This window comes from Delphinapterus leucas, chromosome 20 (assembly GCF_059928025.1).
Source record: "Delphinapterus leucas isolate spDelLeu-1000000601 "Yukka" chromosome 20, BTC_Dleu_Yukka2, whole genome shotgun sequence".
NCBI classification, from domain to species: domain Eukaryota; kingdom Metazoa; phylum Chordata; class Mammalia; order Artiodactyla; family Monodontidae; genus Delphinapterus; species Delphinapterus leucas.
The window spans coordinates 45,114,979-45,138,334 of NC_143148.1; the positions used below are offsets into that span (position 1 = coordinate 45,114,979).

A 23,356-nucleotide genomic window follows, 5' to 3' on the forward strand; every position below is an offset into this window, starting at 1 on the left:
GAGAAAGGCTGTCTATTTTGACTTGATTTGATTTGATTTTTATGGTCTTTCCACAACCTTTCAAAGATCTGGAAGGGTCAACCCTCCTGGCCTGAGAGCTGTGAGCACATTCACTCCACAGCATTTCTTCTAAGCCCTGGAATCGTTTCCACTTTCAGAAGTATCTATACATATTTTTAGAGTTAGGGAGATAATTTAAATTCTCAGGCTTAATTGAACCGACAGAATGGAGAATGGAGCGCTCCAGATGGAAACACTTTCAGAGTGTGACGACCTCTGAGTTCAAATTTAATACCTACATAATAAAGGCTTGAAGATAATATAATGGGCATTGTTTCTGTTGCCTTATTTTTTTTGTTCACTTGTGTAGCAACTTTCCTATTAGAGGAAATGGCTAATGTTTTTAAATACAGGCTACACGAAACATCAAGAAATGACCCCCATTAAAAGATATATTTTTCATGAAGAAAAGGCCAAGTCTTTGATGAATAAAATACTCAGTAAGAGTTAAGTGTTCTTCTGAATGGGAAAAAAAAAAAAAAAAAACTTTCTCTGGAAACTAGGCAGTTGCCCAGTTCACCAACAAAGCATTTATTGAGCACCTACTCTTTGCCTGGCACTCTACCAGACATTTTATATCATCTCACTTAGATATTATTATCCACATTTTTCAGCTGAGAAGAGTGAGGTGAAGAGAGGTGGGTTTGCCCAAGATGGCAGAGAAGTGGCGTGACAGACCCAGGGTGCACACCTGGTGGGGCTGCTAAGCGTCCTCTGTGTACAGGCCGTGTCCAGCATGTAGTGACTTTTGTCCTGCGTCTTTATGCAGGGTGCCTTGAATGTCCTGTATTCAGCTACCTTTAATAAGTTACAAAAGCTTGTTACAGCTACTTTTCAAATTTAACTAAGCGTTCTGTATTTTTATTTGCTAAATCTGGCACCCCCGATATCTGTATCTCAAAATCCCAAATCTAGAGGTTTGCCCCTTCTTCTACACAAATGAAACAAGTTTTTCTGGACACTTGATGCAATGAGCAATGTACACACTAGGCCTGATCTATAGTAGTTAGGAGTGTGCGCTCTGCAGTTGTTGAGACTTGGGTCTCATCCTTGCTCCACCACTTGCAAGCTGTGCGACCTTGGACCTCCCTGAGCTTCAGGCTGCCTAGCCGTAAAATGAGGACAAGAGTAGTACCTACTTCATAGGGTTGTATGGAAATTTAAGAAGAGAATGCATGTAATAAAATAACCCGGTTTCTGGCACACAGTAAGTGTTCAAGAAACATTAGCTATTACCTGTATCTTCAAAATTATTCTACTATGGCTCTTCTAAAGCACAGCTCTGCTCAAGCATCCCTTTGCCTTAAAACATCGATTCTCGTGCTCGCTTCGGCAGCACGTATACTAAAATTGGAACGATACAGAGAAGCTTAGCATGGCCCCTGCTACTTGAAGCAAGGATGACACGCAGATTCGTGAAGCGTTCCATATTTTTGCAGCCGCGTAGCACAGGGAGATCAGCTCAGTGCTTTGTGACCACCTAGAGGGGTGGGATGGGGAGGGTGGGAGGGAGACGCAAGAGGGAGGAGATATGGGGATATATGTATACGTATAGCTGATTCACTTTGTTGTACAGCAGAAACTAACACACCATTGTAAAGCAAAAGACGTTTAAAAAAAAATCAGTTCTCTACAAGAAACAGTGCAGATCCCTTATCTTTGTATGTAATGCCTGACCCCACCAAACTACTCCCTGCTACCACACATACGAGACAGTCAGTCAGTGACTGTCAGCATGACCTGCTGAATACAACTCTGAATGTGACTTACGGAAACAATTATGTTTTCAGATTTAAGTGTGAATTCTTTTTCTGCCAAACAGGATTAACTGATATCGCGTCCTTGGGCTTCTTTGTCCTTATAGGTGGATTTCACTTTTTAATTAAAGATGCCATATAACTTAGGATGTTCTGGGATCCTCTGCACGAGAACACCACACTGGAGTAGGCAAAATGCTAGAGAAAGTGTCAGTGGGAAGATTTTTGTGGGGAAAAGAGTTAAGGTTTTGTCTGTCCACCACCCTCGAGGCTCACACCCCTTCCTCTGACCAAGCTCACCTCCTGGCTTCAAAGCAGTCAGGCCGTAAACACTAAGGAGGGATTTTACTGGCCCATCCTCAACTTGCTATTTTATTGTCTGGCATTTCCGCTACCTTCTCTGGGAGTTAACAAAAATATCTTCCATAAAACGGTGTTTGGTTTTGCAGGCTTGGATTCACGTTGTCCGCGGGGGCTTCCTCTGTAGCTACATTGTCTTCTCTAGCCCTTGCCATGCTGTCTCCTGGTCACCCTGTGTTCTTGGGAGGCATCAACCACTGTCTGGATGCTTCTGTCCCTGACCTGGGAGACATTGAGAAACACCAGGCCCTGACGGCACCCCCATGCACGGGGCAAACCCTAGAACCACAGGACGGGGACCAGGCGGGAGGTTAAGTCAGAAGGAAGGGTGGGAAACAACCCCAAAGAGCCAGCAATCCCCCTGTGAGAGAAAAGAAGTGGTAGGCCAAAGGCTTGCCTTAGTAACAACCAAGGATACAAAGCAGGCCTCTTTATAGACACATGACCTGCATCCCTGAGGCCCTGCTCTTTACGGATTCATGCACTGGCATAAGTTCTAAATTGCTGCCAGTCTCACAACTGTTTTGAATTTAAAGGCCTCCAGGCCATGATATTCCAGGGCAAAGAGAGATTTTTCTTCAAGCCGAGCAGAAGAACGAGATCAGAGCGCCCCCATGGCTTGCGACAGCCGGGCTTCACCTCCTCAGCTTGGGAAATCGTTATTAATTTCTCCCCATCTCCAAAACGTACTTCCATTTGGAGATAAGCGAACACACTGGAAACCATTCAGAGGAGGCTCCAAGGGGCAGAGCAGTCAAGCGCAGCGGCTATAAACATAACTTCCTTTTCAAAGAAAATAAAAGGACGTCTCAGAGTTTTCCAGAAGTTAAGACGGTGTGTGATGTCTGAGCTGTAACACCAACCATCTCTGGAGGCCGGTAGAAAGAGAAGGACACCCCAGGAATAGAGTTCACGCGGACAGGGAATGCTTGACAAATCCCTTCAGGGAGGAAAAAAACGAAGGGGCGCTCACCTCACTTTACAGTAACCCAGTTGGGAAAGAACAAGAGAGTGAGCCAGGGTAATTATACAGGCGTTTTATTAGCCACCGCTGCCTTTTAAAAGGCAAAGTATGAACTCCTAAATGCTGTAGTTAGGAAAAGGTGGCCACACTGGGTAGACAAAATCCCATGGACCGCATGCCTGAAGGACCAACTTTTCCCGTGTATGAAGATAAATTTTCCTGCCCTTCCATCTGGACACCGCCCTGTGTCCGGGCACTCTGCGAGACAGCTTGGCAGATAGAACATCAGCTGGTTTCAGCCCCCAATTGTCCCCGTTTACAAAACCCACAAAGCACCCAACCATGCATGGTGGCCCTAATAGGAATTATGCCTCCAACACACTTCTGTGACATATTGACCTCGTATAGATGATCACCTCCCTCCTCCCCAATCATCAAAGCCTACTTATCCCAGAGCAGTTTTGCCCAATTCCCTTTGAGTGATAATTGCATATTCACAGCCAAGGGCACAAAAGGAAAGAAATGGAATTTGGGTTAGAAGGGCAGAATTTCACCCCGACACTGCTCGTAGATAACGGAGCCAGTGGTGACTTCAGCAGCCCCCTGAGGGCTTCCCCATCCATCAGGTGGAAACCTGTGCTGCCCCCATCAGAACAGAGGGGTTTGGGGTGACGGCCTCACCCCCACAGGGAGAGCTGGCATAAAGAGATGGCTCTGAAAACGAAACTGCAACCTCGCTGTAGGCCCTCCCTACACAAATTGCTCCAGACATTCCCATAGGCACTTCTCTCACTAAAGAAGATCCCCATATAAAGGAGCAGGATGACACTGACCACGCAATGCACCTGGGGAGACCAGGATGGCAGACCAGAGCTCTTGTTGCCCTGGCAACACCAATATGAATATGCCCAAAAGGGTGGACGAGGTGGGTTGGCAGAAAAGTTTTATTGGCTGGGACTTCCCTGGTGGTCCAGTGGTTAAGACTCCATGCTCCCAATGCAGGGGGCCCGGATTCCATCCCTGGTCAGGGAACTAGAACCCGCATGCCACAGCTAAGGCCTGGTGCAGCCAAATAAATAAATAAATGTTAAAAAAAAAAAAAAAAAGCTTATTAGCAACAGTTGCCACCCCCAATCTCCCTGTGGAAGTGGGCTTCATGCCCACTCATGTCTCCTATGTCCTCCCTTCAGCATCTGTGGCCTCATGATCTCCGCTGGCAGGCAGGGCACAGAGACCAGGTGATCTGGATCCTTCTAGTGAGTCTAGACCAGACTTGAGAGTAAAAGCAAAAAAAAAAAAAAAAAAAAAAAAGGAATGAAATAGGAGGATCCCTTGTGAATGGATCTGAGTCCTGAATCTCTTCCCAACGTGGCTTTAAATTTTCCCTACAAATATTTGGATCTGTGTATAGCAAGTCTGATCTCATGGAGCAACTTGCTCTCTCGATGACCCCTGGGTCCAAGAGTTGGCTGGAGCCAGAAACGACTGGCCAAAGCCTGGATGGATTCAGCTAGCTCAGTCCCTGAAGGCTTTGTTCTTCAATCTGTTTATACAGTTTCCCGTAGGAGTATGTAATTTTAATCAGTAAATATCTCCCTTGATTTATCACCTTCTATTGACACAGTGGTAATTCAAGCAGTGGAACTAAAGCTGGGCCTGCTGTGTGTTTTTTCCCCTCATTGTGCCCGGCCTCTGTTTGATTTTTCTCCATCCTCTTAGGTAATTGGTCCGCCTCTGACACTCTCTGTATGACCGGCTGCAGTCAGGGGTCAGTGGGCTCCCCCTTCCAAAGAGCAGAATATTGTAACCAATCACAATGCAAGCCCATCTCAAGTTTGCAAAAACCAGAGCAGACAAACCACAGCCTAATAGGACCCAGTGGATTTCATTTTTAAAGTAGAAATTCAAGATGCTTGTAAAGAACACTGTTATCCTCTCTAGGCCCAGAGACAGTTTGGAGACTTAATCCGCTGATTTAGTATCTCTGAGTTGAACAGGGAGATCCTCTATCCCAAACCTTCTGGAGCTGCCAATTTCCACATTAGCGGATTGATCGCTCTGTAAACACGGGGTTGGAAAAGGCCTGGTATTCAGTTCTACTTTTTATTAATGCATTTATTTATTTAGTATTTATACCAGTAAATTGGTAAAAAAAAAAAATTCCTTGGGCCCACTGTATTTTGATTTCAATATCACATTTGACCAAAAATGATCTCCTTGATAGCCAAGATAAAGAAATGAGGCCTTGCTAGTCAATAGAGCTGGATGGATTCAAAGCTGGCTGGATGTGCTCCAGGGTTCCGGACTAAGCTACTGGTGTTCGTAGGTGGACTAGAACTAAAAGGAAAGGCTTGATGTTTGGAGGACAGGGTCTAGATTCCCAAAAGATCTCAAAAAACTGAAATAATGGGCTGAAAGTTCAAAGGCCAGAATCAATGGAACGTTCTGAACTTTGGTTCCCAAAATCAAATGCCAATGCACTGAACAAGGGCAATCTGTTTAAGTGTAAGTTTTGCGAGACTTTGTTAGAAATTTAGGGGTCCACAAACTCAGTAGATGCTAACTGTGTGATCCATGGCTGCCAAAGTACTAATGAAAGCTTAGGCTGTGCTGGTAGGAATATGGTTTCCTCCAGTCATCATCTCACTAGACTTGACTTTCACTGAAGTTTTTCATCTTTTTATCCCCTGTAGTAACTAGAACAGTGTCTCCTATCACAGAAGCTTATTTAAGTGTCATTTGGATAGATGGATGGATGGATGGATGGATGGATGGATGGATGGATGGATGGATGGATGGATAACAAGGGAAGAAAGCGACCCACTGGTCAACACATATCTAAAGTACTATGTTCAAAAAAAAAAAAAAAATAAAGTACTATGTTCAGTTTTCAATGCCAATTTTAAGGATGGACATGAATAAAGTAGAAAGTGTCAAGAGAAGAATGCCCAGATAGTGAAAGATTTGGGAATCATGCCCTAGGTGAAAGAGTTGAAGAAACTGGTACATTTAATCAGAAATAGAAGGCAAAGGAGTCTTTAGGAAGGAAGGCACACTGGGAAAGGGGAGAGAAATGTCATCCAGATTTAGAATTGTGAGGGCAGGTACATACGAGAGGGATTACAATAATTTACATTGCTTTAGAGGATACAGCTAGAAGCACATGGTGGATACCTACAGATATCTACCTACAGACAGGTAGGTTTCAGCTCAGAACAAAGAGGAAATCTCCACCAGTCAGAAGGGTTCCCTGGTGCCTACTAGGGAAGTGGCCTGATTCTACCGATGGGTCTTTCTCTTTCTGACTGTTATAAGCAGCCCCCAACCGGAGCAGCTCCATCCCTGTGATGTCCCCACAACTAGCTGCCAATACTCCTTTCTCAGGGCTTTAATTTAATAGCGCTTTACATTACATTTGGTTTGTACGTCTGTCTCCCTCACTAAGTTACAAATTCCTTGAGAACAAGGCCTGTGCCTTTCGTATTCTTTATACATAGTAGACACTTAATCAACATTTATTTGTTGAGTTAACTACAACCTGGCTGCCTCTTTGATTCAAGTCTAATACAAAAAAAAAAAAAAAATTGTTTGGTCTAGCCTGAGATCTGTGGAAACACAGAGGGCTCTGGAATGGCAATATAGCCGTGTTGGCTTTCCTCCAAAGTTCTGTATCTGGGGGAAGACTCATCTATGAATCCATTCTTCCCATCTTTAAAGTAAGGAGACTTGTATTCTTGAGGTTTACAATACTGTGTACATAATGTTTCATATTCTTTCAAATAGAGGTAATCTCTGAATTTAAGGTGCTGTTATAATGATATATATCACACTGAAGAAACATTTTCTTCTTTCTCTTTACCATCAGCATTCTTTTTTGTTCCCAAAGTTCCCACAATGAAATTCTAGAAAATTCATTTCAATAAAATCATTTTATCTGCTACCCATCCAAACATATATGTTGGGTTGCCCAAAAAGTTCATTCGGGTTTTTCTGTAAGGTGTTACGGAAAAACCTGAATGAACTTTTCGGCCAACACAATATAAACCAGTGGAATCTCTTTTGCGTATAATGGAAGAGATCTTTATTTTCTTCTTCTTAAGGGAATTAATAACTATTTGGACTTTTCTCAACAACTCAAATCACTGAATAGTTTAGTCTGGGGGATATACAGATTTCACCTTCAGATCACTTTAAGGGAGCAGAGTCTCTCAAATGTGGTGGTAGACGCGTTTCCACGACTGAGTCACACCAATGGTGCAAATGCAGGTGGGGCCAGGAATGAAATGATGAAGACAGTTGTCCTCAGGCTTATTCTGTTGGGTGAAGAGAATGCCTCTGATGGAAGCCTTGTGCTATTTCTCATGATTACATCATTGCCTTCGTAGCGCATTAGGTTGCAGGGTGGGGCTGCACCAGCACTTCAATATGAAGACTCTTCTGGAAGCTCAGTTTGTATCAAGCCTACATTCCATCACACTGCCACCTTCTTTCCCAAAGGTGGCAGCTATCTGGTGAATGGTAAAGTAAAAAGATTTCCAGAGAAGTAAACAGTAAAGTTCACGGAGGCTTAAGAACAACAACCAAAAAAGACAGGCTATCAGTCAATAAACAATAAAAACTTTAGGCGAGGACATTTTCCTCTTAGTGTTCTTGGCTATGAGAGAGAAAGTGAGATTCATGAGGACAGGTCAGGTTACTGCGTCTTAGATCACGTTACACAGTTTCTATATAATACAATGGACACCCATAATGAGTGGTGAGAAGGATCAAAAATGGGGACTATCGTTTCCTACTATCACTTTAGGCTTTCAGGTGGGGCGGTAAGATACCTGATCTTGGGTATTCATGGAGTAATTGCATAGACATTGATCTCTTAATGGTAGACGATGAGTTAATTCATCCCCAAACCCTTCTAACTTGGCCGATGAGGAGTTATTAGTCATAGAACTCACTCTGGGCATTGCATATTCTATTATTTATTATTTACATATAAATGAAAGTGTGAGCCTTTCACTGGAGAAACTGGCCCACAGGCAAGAGAAGAGAATGGAGTGGTGGTGGAGGGATGTGGCAGCCCCTGGAGGATTCAGAGAGTTTCTGTCTCCAAGAGCCCAGGGTCAATACTGGCAAAAGGATGAGAGAATAAATAAATAAATAGAGGAATTGGAGAGGAGTGTGGCCCAGGAGACAAGGTGGCTTGAGGGTGGCTCTGGTATCAGAAGAGGAAATGTTAGGAGTTTGATTCATTCCTTTACTCATTGATTCAGCAAATGTTTCTTGTGCTAGATCAGGATATACAGACCTAACCCTGCCCACAGGTAAACAAATGATATGTAATGACAAGTGGGAAAAAGTGGTATGAGGGAAACAAATAGGCTATTACAGGAGAAAATAATAGGGTGAGGGATGGGAACCTATTTGAATAGACTGGTTAGAGAAGATCTCTAGGGGAGTTGACATTTAAACTTAAACTTGAAGGCTAAGAAAGAAACAGCCTTACAGATATAAAAAGATGAATGGCGGGTGTTTGTGAAGGCCTCAAAGCAGGGAAGTTCTTGGCAAATTCAAAGAGGTAAATGGAGTGGCACTTCCATTTATTGAGCCCCTATCACAGTCAGACCCTGGTTTAGGTGCTTTATGTGTTAAAGCATTTACTCCTCCCAACCCTTTGAGTAGACATTGTTGTTGTTCCTACTTTATTGGTGAGGAAAATGAGGCTAGCGTGTCTGGAACGTGAAGGACCAAAGAGAGATGGCTCAGTATCAAGTTGGAGAAGTGGGCAGGGCCCACCCAGCAGGGTTCTCAGCAGGGCAATGGGATTCATCTGATTTGGGTTTTCCAATGATCCCTCTGGCTGTTCATTGATGAGTGGACTGAAACAGGGCAAAAGAGGAAACAGAGGGACCATTTAGAAGGGCTTCGGGTTCCAGGCAAGCATGGATGTGGTTGGGCCAGGCAGGTGGTAGAGGAGATGGTGGGAAGTCGTAGCTTCGAGGCATGTTCTTGCTGTGTTGACATTTGAGAGAGGGAGAGAGAGCTGAGAAAGAGACACTTGGAAATTGGGAGATTTTCAGGCACCTAACCAGGATCCCGACTCACTGTCAATCTGACTTAAATACCCATTGCCTGCATGTTGTGGTTTGGCCGCCCTAATTCCTCTCTTGTTTTTTTGTCAAATGGACACACACACACACACACACCACTGATCCACTGAGCACTTAGGAACAGTCAGCAAGTAAGGCTTGTCTCCATGCAGAGGAGAGAGACCTGCTACCCAGAAAAAGAGAGAGAGAGGAAAAAAAAAAAAAAAAGAAGAAGGAGAAAACTAAGATGTGAAGACAGCTCACCTGGGGAAAGCAGGTCCAGCTAACCTCAAGCCAATCATTAGCTCTGCCCAAGGCCACTCACACACTTGGGAATTTTAGGAGCCCGGAAACTCAGAGCAAAGTTTATTTTCAGAACAAGGCCTGAAGAAGGAAGCAAAGGATAAACAGGGACCAAATGTTTTAATTACTTGAAATGGTTTCCACCGCAACACCATTCCCCAAGTGTTAGAAAGAATGGCCGGGAGGGTTTACGGGGGACCCTTTCCCCCCAGCTCACTGCACCAGCCCCACGCACCCACTTGCATGACAGTTCCTTAGCAGGATGGGTGGGGCGTACCCATGGCTGTCTTGTGACTGTAGCCAAAACTGGGCGTCAGAGCCTGGTGAGTTTTCCAGGCGGCCGCCTGGAACCGTCCTTGGCTTCAGAACAGTAGCCACAGTTGGTTCTCCAGAGACCGCCTCTGAGTTTCATGTGATACAGTTCTTCATCTGGGTTTTATAGAGAACAGGGGTCTTGACCCTGGAATGGAAGGGAGCACAGCCTTGTTAGCAAACTGTCCGGGGAAAACTTTAAGGAAAACGAATGCGGTGGAGGCCAGGGAAGCCAGGAAGGGCTGAAGGAATACAGGCCTGTCACCCAGCACGGGGCCCCATCAGACTCCCCGGGCGTGGCCTCCAGACCAGCAAATCAAGTCCAGATAGCTCAGGGAGAGCCAGAGGAGAGGACAGACGTGTCGGGGGGGGAAAATAGCTGCTAAGATGATAAAATGACAGAGGATACGACAAGCCGCGGCCCATCGAAGATCTCAGGAAACGCAGCTCGGAAAAAGTACAAAAGTCCTTCAGTGTGAGGTAATGAGGCGTGTCTAATTATATTTAAGAAAGAAACAGCAAGAAATGCTTTCAAAGCCCTCCCCTCTTTCTTCCCTCACGAACCGAGTCCAAATCCCAAACCGAGAGACACCGTAATTTCAGAGAAAGTGAGGAATTTCCGAGAGCATCACGGGAAACAAGGTTGTGATTTTCCCAGAACTGAGAAAAACTATCACACCAGCCCTTCCCCGCCTGCTGCCTTTTTCCCTCCCCAAAAGAACTCCCATCAGGAAACGGCAGGGGGAGGAAGAAAAAAAAAAAAAAAAAACCAAACCAAACAAAACTCAGGCAGCCCCACCATGAGAAATCAAGGCAGTCGAAATGACATTTGACACCGCCAGGCCACAGCTGAAGAACAAGGGAAAAGTTTTAGGGTGACTGTCACTGACCCATAGTCTCTCACTCCTAACCTTGCTCTCCAACATATGTTTCTCATTTCCTTGCTTATAGCTGGTCCAAGCTAATGATATGTGTTTTGGCCGGGATCCCGTGCTTGGCATACAGCCGGGCTTGTTCTCATTGTCCGGGCTACTTACAGAAACCTCTTTCTCTGTCTCTTTCTCTCTCTCCAAAAACCGGCTTGAAAGAACAGTAAATATGCAAAACAGCCCCCGTGCTCTATACAGCTACCATCTTGAACATGGCCCCCTCTACCCTAACACACCCCATCAATAAAAGCCTAAAGAGACCGTCCACGGGTGAGGGGTATGTTCAACACAAAAGCAGTGGAAATTCAAACAAATTGGCCCATTAGAGTCTCACACGGCTATAAATACAGCTCAGCTTGGGCTATTTTGAGGGACGGTGGCATGGGAAAGTTCGGCCTGGAATCTTGAGTTTGTCAGAGGAGACGGATCTCTCCCAAGACATGGGAAGAAGACGAAGCGCTCGGCAGGCCTTGAGGAAGGAGGGCATCGATCCTGGTCAGTTCCAGGGCAAGGCTAAAAGCAGACCAGGAGGCATGTCCAGGCCTCGCCCCTGTTCTCCAGGGCTGCTGGCCTTGCCATTGGAAGCATGGGCTCTGCTGTCATTCAGAGTGTCCATAACCTTTATAAAAGCTGAACATGCCCTTTTGCTCCCCAGAGGTCAGTGGACCATTGCACTCTTCCTGAAGAACCGGGCAGGCTGGTGGAGGAGGGGTGGGAACAAGAGTGGCCAAGCAAGTCTGGGCAGGCCCCAGGCTGCGACCGGCATCTCTGGCTGATGCAGAAGGGAATCCTGAGAAGCCCATTTTTGCGGAGCAGACCCCAAAGTATGGCGCCCGTTACGTATATATTATAAAATCAGGGCACAGTCGCATGGATTTTAGGAAATGGGGACCCATGCATGCGTGTTAGCGAAGTAAGGAGGCAGACACTGCACAAGCAGATGTTGGGAACTGCTTCCCACTTCCCCCCAGGGTGTGTCAACCGAAGCAATTAACTGCTAACAGTCAGGGATGGGTAAACACAGAATACACATCTACTTATGCATTGGTACCTGCCTACTTTGGGGAGAACACAGACCACGCCTTGTAGTGTCACTCCTGGGTCTATTTGACCTAGGTTCGTGGGCCCCATATCAATTTCTGTTCAGAAAGCACACGGAGGACAACTTTGGATCTACTCATTCGGTTAATAAGTTTGAGCACCTACTGTATACCAGACACTCTCTGAGGCAGGGGGTCACACAGACATAGCCCTGACTGCCAGGATTTTCAACCCCGGGAATGCATTTAATCTGTTCTTGACCCTAGAGTTTTCTTGACGGCACATCCCATTTTGCCCAGGACAGCCCAGCTGATAGCTGTTGTCCCAGTGCGATTATTAATAGTGCTTTCCACTCTCCAAGTTGTCCCCGTTTGGATAATAAATTCTACGATTACTTTATCTAGAGTCCCTCTTTCCGAAGTGCTCTTTTGGGTCTGAAATCTAATACACAGAGAGAAAGGTGCAAAAAATATAGCGTCCTCTATTTTAGAGGCTCTTTGGAACTTGCAAAAGTCAAGAGAGGGTTCCCAAATTGTCAAGAAAATAGCTTTAGTGGATTAAATTTTAATTAGTTCAAGAACCGGCTCTACTGCATCCTGGGCTTGAATCCTTGCCACGTGCTGCAGTTGGGTCTGTCGTGGCAGACCTTGTCTGCTCTGGATTTTCCATGATGCATCTGAAACCTCAAAGTGACTGCCTTCCCCCCAGCATGGGGACAGCCGGGGCACACGAGGGCACTTGTCCCCATACAGCCAGGAGGGGAAGAGCCAATTCAGGTTACCATGACAACACCCTTTCCTGAAAATCTCTGACTGACACTTCCTGGGGAGACGGGAAGTAGGGACAGGAAGACACCAAGGTCACTCTCTTCCCAAGTCCAGCTTTCCCCACCTCCCGGACTTGTCTGATATTTGACCTTTCCTAGCTCAGCCTTTCTTCTCCCATTGCCATCAGTTTTTGTCCTGGGGGTAGAAGCGACCAACTGCTTCTGTCCCCTTCTCCACGGCCAGCCATTGGAGCCCCCCAAATGGTTCGATAATATGCCATAGAGAAGTCACGAGTAAGGGAAAGATGCCTCAAAAAGTTAGGAGGCTGATTCCAAAGTGAAAACTAAACAATGCGTGGACTGTCTGCTCTTTTGTAATCAATGTTATTATGACATTAATAATCATTCACCAAATGTTATTGAACACTTACTACATGCCAGGCACTGTGCTAGAGATTGTGTATAGAGTATTGAACAAAATGGATAAGGTCCCTGCCTTCGTGGAGCTTACTTACAGTGTCCCGAGGGAGACAGACACGAAAGGGATAATCCCGCAATAAACCCATAACTACAGATTGTAGTGAGCACCACAAAGGGAAAGCACACAGTGTAGGAGAAAGTACAAGGAGGACTAATTTCTATTTGGGTGAGTCAGGGAAAGCCCCCCCTAATAAAGCAACGTTAATCTAGGACCTGAATGATGAATAGGAAGTAGGCAAAGAAGTCCATTTATATGGAGTCCACGAGTCTCCACCATGTTGGGCATCACTTTTATGCATTACTCAAATATTTCACTTTGAGACTAGAAGAGCTCTGGAGGTATGACCTTCAAACCTACATATTGATAACCTGCATCAAAAATAATGCAAGAGGTAATAATCCCTCACTTCTAGGTTGTTAGTTGTGTGTGAAGTTCCTAGTGCAGTGCTTGAAATGTAGAAAGTAATCAGAGCATGGCATTCACCTCTCTGGAACTATTTTAGCAAATGTAGGGTCTCTCATATCTGAATCCCCAGCAACTAGCATGATTCAAAGTATTATTACCGTGTAGTATTTTATGCATTAAGTGCTCCGCACACAATGAACGAATAAAGGACTCAATGAGCCCATGCATTAACTTTTATAGGATGTCTTCTATGGATCAGGCACTGTGCCAGGTACTTTCACAAATATCCTCTAACTTCAACACCATAACATTGTTGTACCCATCTCAAGGCTGGGATTCTAATGTGCCAAACCAAACAAGAGGTCTGAAAATAAGTATAAAATATAACCCAGATGAAGTTTGGAGAAGCAGATAAAGCAGCAGATGCACTTCCAGGGGCATTTTGAAATAGCAAGCAAAGATGCAAGCCAGTGAAATGAGAAGCTACAAATGCTCCACAGAGTCATAAAAGTGGGATGAGAAAGAGGCTTTAGAGGGAAAGGAGGTGTGAGGCAAAATGGTGGGCAGCATTGCTAAAACCTGGAGCTCCTTTAACAACCCACAGAATGTTTTGTAGACAAAGATGATGCAGTTGCATCCTGTCATCCTTGGGACATGTGTTGGATACGCCCCTAAAAGTCTAGGGGTGGGAGGCTTCCCTGGTGGCTCAGTGGTTAAGAATGCACCTGCCAATGCAGGGGACACGGGTTCGAGCCCAGGAAGATCCCACATGCTGCGGAGCAACAAAGCCCACGCGCCACAACTACTGAGCCTGCGCTCTAGAGCCCGCGAGCCACAACTACTGAAGCCCACGTGCCTAGTGCCCGTGCTCCGCAACAAAAGAAGCCACGACAATGAGAAGCCCGCGCACCGCAATGAAGAGTAGCCCCCGTTCACCGCAACTAGAGAAAGCCTGCGCACAGCAACGAAGACCCAACACAGACAAAAACAAACAAATTAATTAATTAATTTTTTAAAAAAAGTTCAGGGGTGGGGTAATTGGGTTTGGAGAGAATTCAGGCTCTGTGGAACATTTAAGTGCAGAGAAGCTTCAGAAAAGAGAATGTTAAAAGGCTGGCATTTACTGTGCAGGTGGTAGGTAATAGGGCCGTGTCGTGAAACAAAGGTAATGAGAAGAAGTATGAAGTCAGAAGTAGCTCCAAATCTCACTGGCTTAAGAAAGGACAACTTTGGATAAAGAAGACAACTAAGCAGATGATTTTATTTTAAGAGGTTTCTCTAGTCTAAAAGAGGCAAGTCTTACCGTGAACGATTTAGACAAAAGGAAGTTTAAACAGAGGTAGTGTATTTCATCAACGATGGCAGTGGGAAGCAGAAAGTGGTTTTAGGGTCGGAAAATCTCTACATTTTAAAACCATTCACATTAAACAGGGGATGAATGCAAAAGGGAAATGTCTGAAAAGGTTCAAGGGGGTCGGAAAAAACCTGAAGGCAAAAATAATTGCCTCTTGTAGGGAGCTGTGATGTTCTAGAGGATTTTCTGCAGAAATGGACCTGGGTTTAAACTTGGTGCTCCTCTGTTGAATTCCTGCAGTTACCTGAGATGAGGACAAGTTCCATCATTGTTCTAGCTTTATTGTTTTTCTTCCACAAACCTATTTGTGAAAGTGCCATAAAATTGTCTTACCTAACGCTCTCAGTTTCAGGAAATATGATATACAGCAGCTCAGGAGAAATTATTATTTTTTTCCGATTCCGCAGCCTCTTGGCACAAGGTCAGCATTGAAAGGGTTAAAATATCAGCACATTTCAGTGGTCTTGGGTTTTACTCATAAACATTCAGCAAAGCAATTTCGCTCAATCGCACATATTAACTGCTTAAGTTCTTCTCTCTGAGGATGTGGACTGTTATTTTATGCCAAAAGTCCTGTAATTAAGTTTGACATAAGCGCATGGATTAAATATGTGGTTGGGGGGGGGCGGGTGGAGACGTGGAATGGAAGGTTTTCTCTCCTCGCCTTTTTTGCCATATGGAGACTGTAACCAAATAATGTGCAAAAAATTTTAAGAGAATTTCCAATCTTACTGCTCAGAGTTGTTTATCAGGTAATTCATAAGGCCAGTACAGTTACAAAACCAGTTTTTCTTTTCCACAATTTAGCAATAAGAAAAACAACAAAACATTCCCCTTGCAGCAGTCCTGGACTCTCATAGTTGAGTCTTTATAAGGCAGAGAACAGAACAGCTACTAGAAATTCTTCCAATGGGCAAGCGACTGTGGCTATAGTTCGGAGCTAATTTATCGAACTGATCTAATTCAGTGTTATATTTTAAATGCTAAAACCATGATGGGAGTGCTGTGCATTGCATTGCTTCATCAGTTACATTAAGGTAGGCAACATTCGGAGGTACTTCATTCTAAGGGGACTTTTATTGTGTCCAGATTTTCCCTGTCTGAAGGGTCGTCAGGTGACTCTGAAAAGGCCTGAATCACGTAAGCGGCATAATAACAAATTTACTTTCAATTTCTGGCCATATTCATGAAGGTTTCTTGTGGTTTCAGAGAGGAATTCTCTTGTTCCTCCCTTCCTAAAAACAGCTGAAAATAGCTTTTTCAAATGTTTGAAAGAGAAAACATCCTCCTTGAGTTTCCCCCAAATCGGAGGGAGCATGCAGGAGATTAACCCTAAAAGTCGGGCAACAGGCCACCTTCCAGCTTCCCTCCTGGTGAATTTGCTCCAAAGCTCTTGCCCAGTTCCAGATCTTTCTATTCATTGGTTTCACTGAGTTGATTGCCTTCTTGGTGGCTCTGTCCATATATAACTTCTTTAAAGTATCAAAAAATGTTCTCCAAATCGTTGCCAGGGTCAAGTTCTTTACACTTTATACTGTCACTGGGGAAAATGTCATTACAATCATTCCCAGCTACCTTCTGATTTGTCTCCGACTCTGAATCTTTTCCTTTTGGAGGGCTACAGTCAAGGCTGTTCATAACTTTGGAAGCCCTGTAAATCTGCATGTTGCACTGACTTCTAGAGCGGGCTTCTGACCATTTTAGTATGTCCATGTTTATTTTACAATAAGTAGCTCACACTGAGTGCGGTGTTGAGATAAAGCCTTGATATTTGCTGCACAGGAGTGAGAATAATTTACTAGGCTCCATACAGCCCTCTATTTGGGGCAATATCTACCTCATCTTTCAAAAGCCCATCCCGAGCCCTTCAGGAATATTCCTGTTTCTTAGTTTATCTTCCTTGTTTTATAACTTATATTTCTGCTCATTAAATTACATAAGCCTGTTACTAGGCCCACAGCCTTAATGTCTTCCAGGCATTCTGAATTGTACTATACTCTTCTTTATTATCCCCAATCTGGTGCAAAATATAATTACCTTCGACTCTACTGTCCGTGTCATTATTGGGAAATGTCCTGTTCTCTTAAATGGCTTTCACTTTTTCCTTGATATCTTAGGCAGTTCTTTCTGTTCTCAAACCTTACTCTCTAGGGGGCTCAGTTCATAAGAGTTGCCCAGGAGAGGTAATGAAATGCAAAGCCCTGCCCCAGAGCTGAGCTCTTACTTTGGTCGTGAGGAGTGGAGAGAAAAGACTCTAGTGGGTTGCCACTCACTGAGTCCAGTCCAGTGAGTTGAAATCTAACGGGACTGACCCAGACTGCTCTGAGAGAGGTGGGTGCGTTCTGCTTTCTAACCATGTCTGATTGCATTTTCCATGGACCCAAGTCTGCCATTTTATTTTGTCAATATCCGATTCTTCCGTAACAACTCCAGGAAGAAGCAAAAGCCAGGCCAGTATGCATGTGAGTTTAGACTAGGCGCCAGGCTGAGTTGCACGTAGCTGATTTCAGCGGGGCTGAGTGTGGTAAGTGAAGAATGCAGGGGCTGTGGCGTAGTTGTGCAGCCATTCTTGGAGGCCTATTGAAACCTTTCTGCACTTGCGCCTTTTCTCACCTTGGTTCCCAAATAAGAACTTATCCCCATCTTTCCTCTGAGATGCTGTCACACTTTGCCTCCAGGCTGAGGCAATTCCATCATGGACCATACATTTCTCCTGTGCTTCTTATCTTCCCTCGGACATACCTGTAGGCCTGAGAACCTATTAGGAACTTTTGAGGCCTGTGCTCACAGCTTTCTAAATCTGACCATAGCCCTGTTGAAGGGAATGGTCATTTTCCCTGAAGTTTATGCAGAGCAGTTTTTGGTTTATCTTCTGGAGCATGATTCAAAATTACACACCCCCATGCTTGTTGGTGAGTGGTGGTATGTAATAGTACAGTGAATAAGAACGTAGTAAGCCCTGGAGCCTGACCACCTGGGCTCAAATCCCAGCTCTGACATTTATTAGCTATCTGACCTCAAGCATGTTAACTTAACCCTCATGACTCATTTGCCTTATCTGTATAATAGGGAATAATAGTACCGCCTTCTTGGGGTCGCTGTGAGGATTAAACACACAAAGGGTTAATGAGAGCGCTTGGCGCATGGCAAGCCCTCAGTAAGTGTTGGCTCTACTCCAGATTTTCTAAGGAGTATCAACTACTCCCTAGCTGTTTTTGGTTTGAGATGAACAGGGCCTTCAAAGACCTAAGATGTTCAAGCTCTCAAGGGGATGAGGGATGAGCACATTTATGTCTTCAGGTTGTACTTCACTTGGCAGCATTTAAGTACAACCTTACATCAAAACTGATAGTCAGCCCGTGACTCAACCTCTCACAGCCAGGTGTTAGTTAAGGACATGGAGACTCAGAAAATGGAAAGGTTGGTGTAAAAATTAATCAAAGGATAACCAACAAGGACCTACTGTATAGCACAGGAAACCCTGTTCAATATTATATAACAACTTAAATGGAACAAGAATTTGAAAAAGAATAAATACTGTATATGTATAATTGAATCACTCAAGGACAAGAGTCTTTGTTAGGTGTTTGTAATGCCCTATTGCCCACTTCTCTGAGCCCAGCACTTGGTTTAGTACATACATGTTAGATTAAACTATCACATGGGAAAATTATTTATTTCTTGTGAATAGATGAACTTAGGTAACCAGGCCAGGCCAAATGCCCTGAAGAGTTAAATCAGGAGAAAAGACACGTAGTCCTAACAGAATGAGAGATGGCCATCTGCACGTCAAATACATGAATGTAGGAGAAACGTTGCCCACTGATCACTGTCAAATCCTGAGGGAAAACCTATGGAAAATACCTGAAGACCACATGTTCCTGGAATCTGAGCTCTGTGCGTAAGTAATGCCGTGGAAGGCCAGGAACATGGGTAGCCTGAGTCTTTCCTAAGGACACAGTTATAAATGAACTCAAAGACATTCTTTAGAGGCAATTCTTATTATTACTCTTGAGTTTAGAATAACTTCACTGTTGTTTCCCACTTAGATTCATCTGAAAATAAATATTTTTATTTGTGGAAATATGACACTCCAGGGGCAAGTACAATAGTGGTTTAGAGCAGCAGGGCTTACAGTGAAACCTAATTCAAATCTATGAGCCTTTGAGTATGTTGCTTAACCTCTTTAAGCCTCAGTGTTTCCTTCTGTGAAACAGGAATTTTGTGAGGGTTAAATGAGTCCAGGTATATGAAGAACTTAGTATAGGGCTCAGGACACAATAAATGTCCAGTAATTATTAACATCCAGTAATAGCAGTAGTAGCAGCAGTCAAAGTCAAAGAAATAAAAGATAATTCTTTAAACATATGACCAAGGAATTCCACTATGAAGCACATACGCAAGAGAAATGAAGACCTATGTCCACATGGAAACTTGCACACAGATGTTCAGAGCAGCATTATTTATAATAGCCAAAGAGTGGAAATGACCCCAATGTCCATCCACTGTTGAATGGATACACACAATGTGGTCCATCCACTCAATGGAATATTATTCAGCCACAAAAAGCAGTGAAGTACTGACACATGCTCCAACGTGGATGAACCTTGACAACATTATGCTAAATGAAAGAAGCAAGTCACAAAGACCGCATATTTTATGATTCCATTTATATGAGGTGTCTAGAACAGTCAAACACATAGGGACAGAAAGTAGATTGGTGGTTGCCAGGAGCTGGTGGGCGGGCGGTGTGCAGAGTAGAGAAGGGTGAGGAGTGACTGTTAATAGGAATGGAGCTTCTTTGGGGATGATGAAAATGTTCTAAAAATAGACAGTGGTTACTGTTGTACAACTCTGTGAAATACTAAGGACACTTTAAAAGGGTAAGTTTTATGGTATATAAATTATATCTCAAAAAAGCTGTTAATTTTTTAAAGGCATTTCCTTAAAAAAAGTAAATTAACTTATCCTTATCAAAAAATAATCCGTAGTATATACCGTCTTTTCCCTTGATATGAACTAGAAGTTTATAGTTTAAGCATTCGACACCAATATATATATATTTCAGCCACACCACGCGGCATGTGGGATCTTAGTTCCCCGACCAGGGATTGAACCCACGGCCACTGCATTGGAAGCGTGGAGTCTTAACCACTGGAGTCTTACCCACTGCCAGGCAAGTTGTAGGGATACACTTTAAAAATAGATTAGTTATTAGTGAAGTTTGTACATCCATAGTGTGTTTTTTTTTCTTTTCTTTTTCTCTGGCCACACCACACGCGGCTTTTGGGAACTCAGTTCTCTGACCAGGGATTGAACCCGGGCCACAGCAGTGAAAGCACAGAATCCTAAACACTAAGCCACCAGGGAACTCCCATCATCCACAGTGTTTAAGTGAACTTATCAAGGACATATATACATAACCTTCGTTTATAAATGCCAGTTAGTTATAAGAATTACTCAACGTCAAGAACTACGTGTTGAGGGTCTGCTGTGTGCCGCACATTACCTTGGACATAGGGACATAGGAGAAATAAGGTCCTAGAGTCACAAAACGTATAGCTCAGCAGTTTTTTGCACAGCACACCAACCAAGATGATTTGGTCATGCTCCAGTTTTCTGTAGTTTATGTCATAAGAACAATGCGATTTTGCCCAATATAAATCATATTATCATCTTATCATCATGCCTTTTCAAACCCTTCTCTCCAAGGGCACACCACCCCCAGAAAATCTCAGTTCTGGAATCTAGAAGTTTAAATAAGCTCAGGATCCCTAAGTTTTACATAAAGAAGTTTAGAGGTCCACCAGGCCGTACATATACGGATTGCATTTTCTCCCTTGAGGACCTGCAGTAAAAGAAGGAGTCTCAAGGACTTCCCTGGTGGTCCAGCGGTTGAGACTCTGCACTTCCACTGCAGGGTCAGATCCCTGGTCGGGGAACTAAGATCCTGCATGCTGCAGAGCATGGCCAAAAAAAAAAAAAAAAAAGTTAAATAAAATAAAGAAAAAAGAGGAGCCTCAAATTTTTATGAACATAAAAATCCCCTGGGGAAGTTTGTTGACTATGCAGATTCCTGGGCCTTAGCCCAGAAAGGCAAATTCAATAGGTCTGAGGAGCCCACGAGACGGAGTATTTAACAAGCACCCAAAGTTACTCTGTGCAAGAATGCAGGAGCAACACTTTGTGAAATACTGATCTCAAAGTTTGGAAACCAGTGCATTTCTGGCTGTATAGTGAGCAGCAGCCTTAAACATAGCACTGTCTAGGCACTTCAGGGGATACGTAGACGTGTAGTGTCTCCTGCAAGGAACACGTAATCAAGTCTGGAAGGCTTAGAAGACACAAGCATGATAACTGACTGTACACACTGGGTGTCATCAATAACCGATGAGTGACGGACACTAAAAGGGCTGGAAGAGCTCAGAAGAGCTGAACCGCTCGATAGGCCCCGGTGGTGGAGAGCGTCACGGAGGAGAGGGGTCCCTCAGGCCTAACCTTAAAAGGTAACAGTGACTGTAAAGAGGAGGACATAAGAATCTGGAACAGACAATGAGGGAGACTTGTCTCAGAGCAGTTGGCTATAGTGTGTTTATACGTGGAATAAAAAGAGGCCCAGTTGGTAAAGTAGAGTGAGGGCAAATTCTGGAAGGCCCTAAAGGTTTGGCCAAGGGACTGGGACTGGGTACCCACTTAGAACTTTTGAACAGAGAGTGGCATTCTGAGGTCAGTGCTGTGAAAGGGTTAATCCGATAATAAGTCACTGGGAGCATTTTTGGAATGAAATGACACATAAATAATGGAGCAATAGCATGATGGAGGTAGAATCCAGAATGGATTGGAACAGGAGGGAGACTAGGGATGAGAGAACCATTTGGAGGGGCTAGGATTGGCCCCCCACACCAGAATAAGCACGGTCCCCCCAAAAGAATAAGCATGCCATGACAGAATTCCCATTTTACTTAATACCTACTTTACTTAGAAGGGAAAAGCAATATTAATATCCTTTCTTTTGTACACTCACGGTAAGAGAGGTGCCAACTTGAAGGAGGCCATTAGGGAGTGAGGTGACCATAACAATAATAAGGGACATGAAGATAGAAGTAAGGGGGCTTCCCTGGTGGCGCAGTGGTTGAGAGTCCGCCTGCTGATGCAGGGGACACGGGTTCGTGCCCCGGTCCGGGAGGATCCCGCGTGCCGCGGAGCGGCTGGGCCCGTGAGCCATGGCCGCTGAGCCTGCGCGTCCGGAGCCTGTAAGGATTTAACCAGCCTCAGAGAGTAGAAAAAAATGCCTGTGGGCTAAGGAAGAGGAGGGGTGGCAAACCACGTGCGCTGAGCCCTGTTGGAGTTCTCACCCTTAGGACCTTGCCCCTCATCACTAGGATAAGGAACAGTGCTTCCCGTGAAACGAGTCCACAAGCACATTAGAAGCAACCTTTACAAATGACCACAATGACAACTCAGGAAAACTTAATAAGATACGTAACCTGAAAGGGAGGGTTGGCATTGGGGAGCAGTTAACAATCGTATATCCAAAGAATGCCTTACATTTAAGGACAGATGTCTAATAATAGAGCTTTAAGGAGAAACGTAACGAGCTTGGTTTTCGTTTGTTACACGGCTTTTGCCATATAACAAACCACCCCAAAATTTAGTAGCTTAAAACAGTCAATCATTTCCCACAGTTCTGTGGGTTGGCCAGACAGTGCAGCTGGTTGGAGCTGGTTTCACTGAAATGGACAACCGAGAATGGCCTCACTCTCATGGCTGGCAGTAGGCTCTGTCGACTGAAGAGGTGTTCTCGCCCTTCAACAGGCTAGCCCGGCTTCTTCTCGTGGTGGCCTCAGGGTTTCAAAGGGCAGCAAGAGAACCAGCCCTAATGCACAAGCATTTGTCAAGCCTCTGCTGTGTCACATTTGCTATTGTTCCTTTGGTCAAAGAAAGCCACACAGCCAAACCACACCTGTGAGGCACTGCTCAAGAGCACAGGTAAAAGGAGGTGGGGCGGGGGTGGGTGTGTGACCATTTTTACTACCACAACGACGTATGCCTAATATATCTTGCACCTCTAGAGGAAGTGGCAATTTTCTACTTAATTCTGCCGAAAGGATCTGGAAGGCTAAGCGTTGGTGTTGGGCTTACGCTGTACTTGTCTGAACGTGAATGTTTGAACTACTGTGAAAGAAATTAATAAATATATATTACTGATGAAAAAAGTCTTCGAAAGGAGGAGAGAGAGAGAAGAAAAGAATGAAGGAAGGAAGAAAGGAAGAAAAGAAGGAAGGAAGAAAGAGAGGGAGGAAGTGAGAAAGACAGGAGGAAGGAGAGAGAAAGGTATCTTTTTTGGCATATCCAATTTCATTACTTTGCATTGGCCGAACACTACCAGTCTTATAAAGACCCTAAACTATTTGGCTGTCATCACTTGTCTTGTAAAATAGCCTCCTCTCTCCTGAACTCCTGCGTGGGACGGATTTCTGCCTCTGCGGAGGTGCTCAGCGGTGTACGACCAGGACCCTGTCAGAGAGGAGAAGCCCAAGT

General features: G+C 44.4%; 1 pseudogene; it reads left to right on the forward strand.

Moving 5' to 3' along the window:
- The first annotated feature begins 1,380 nt into the window (after positions 1–1,380).
- Positions 1,381–1,495, forward strand: LOC115802526 (U6 spliceosomal RNA; annotated as a pseudogene).
- Positions 1,496–23,356: the final 21,861 nt, after the last annotated feature.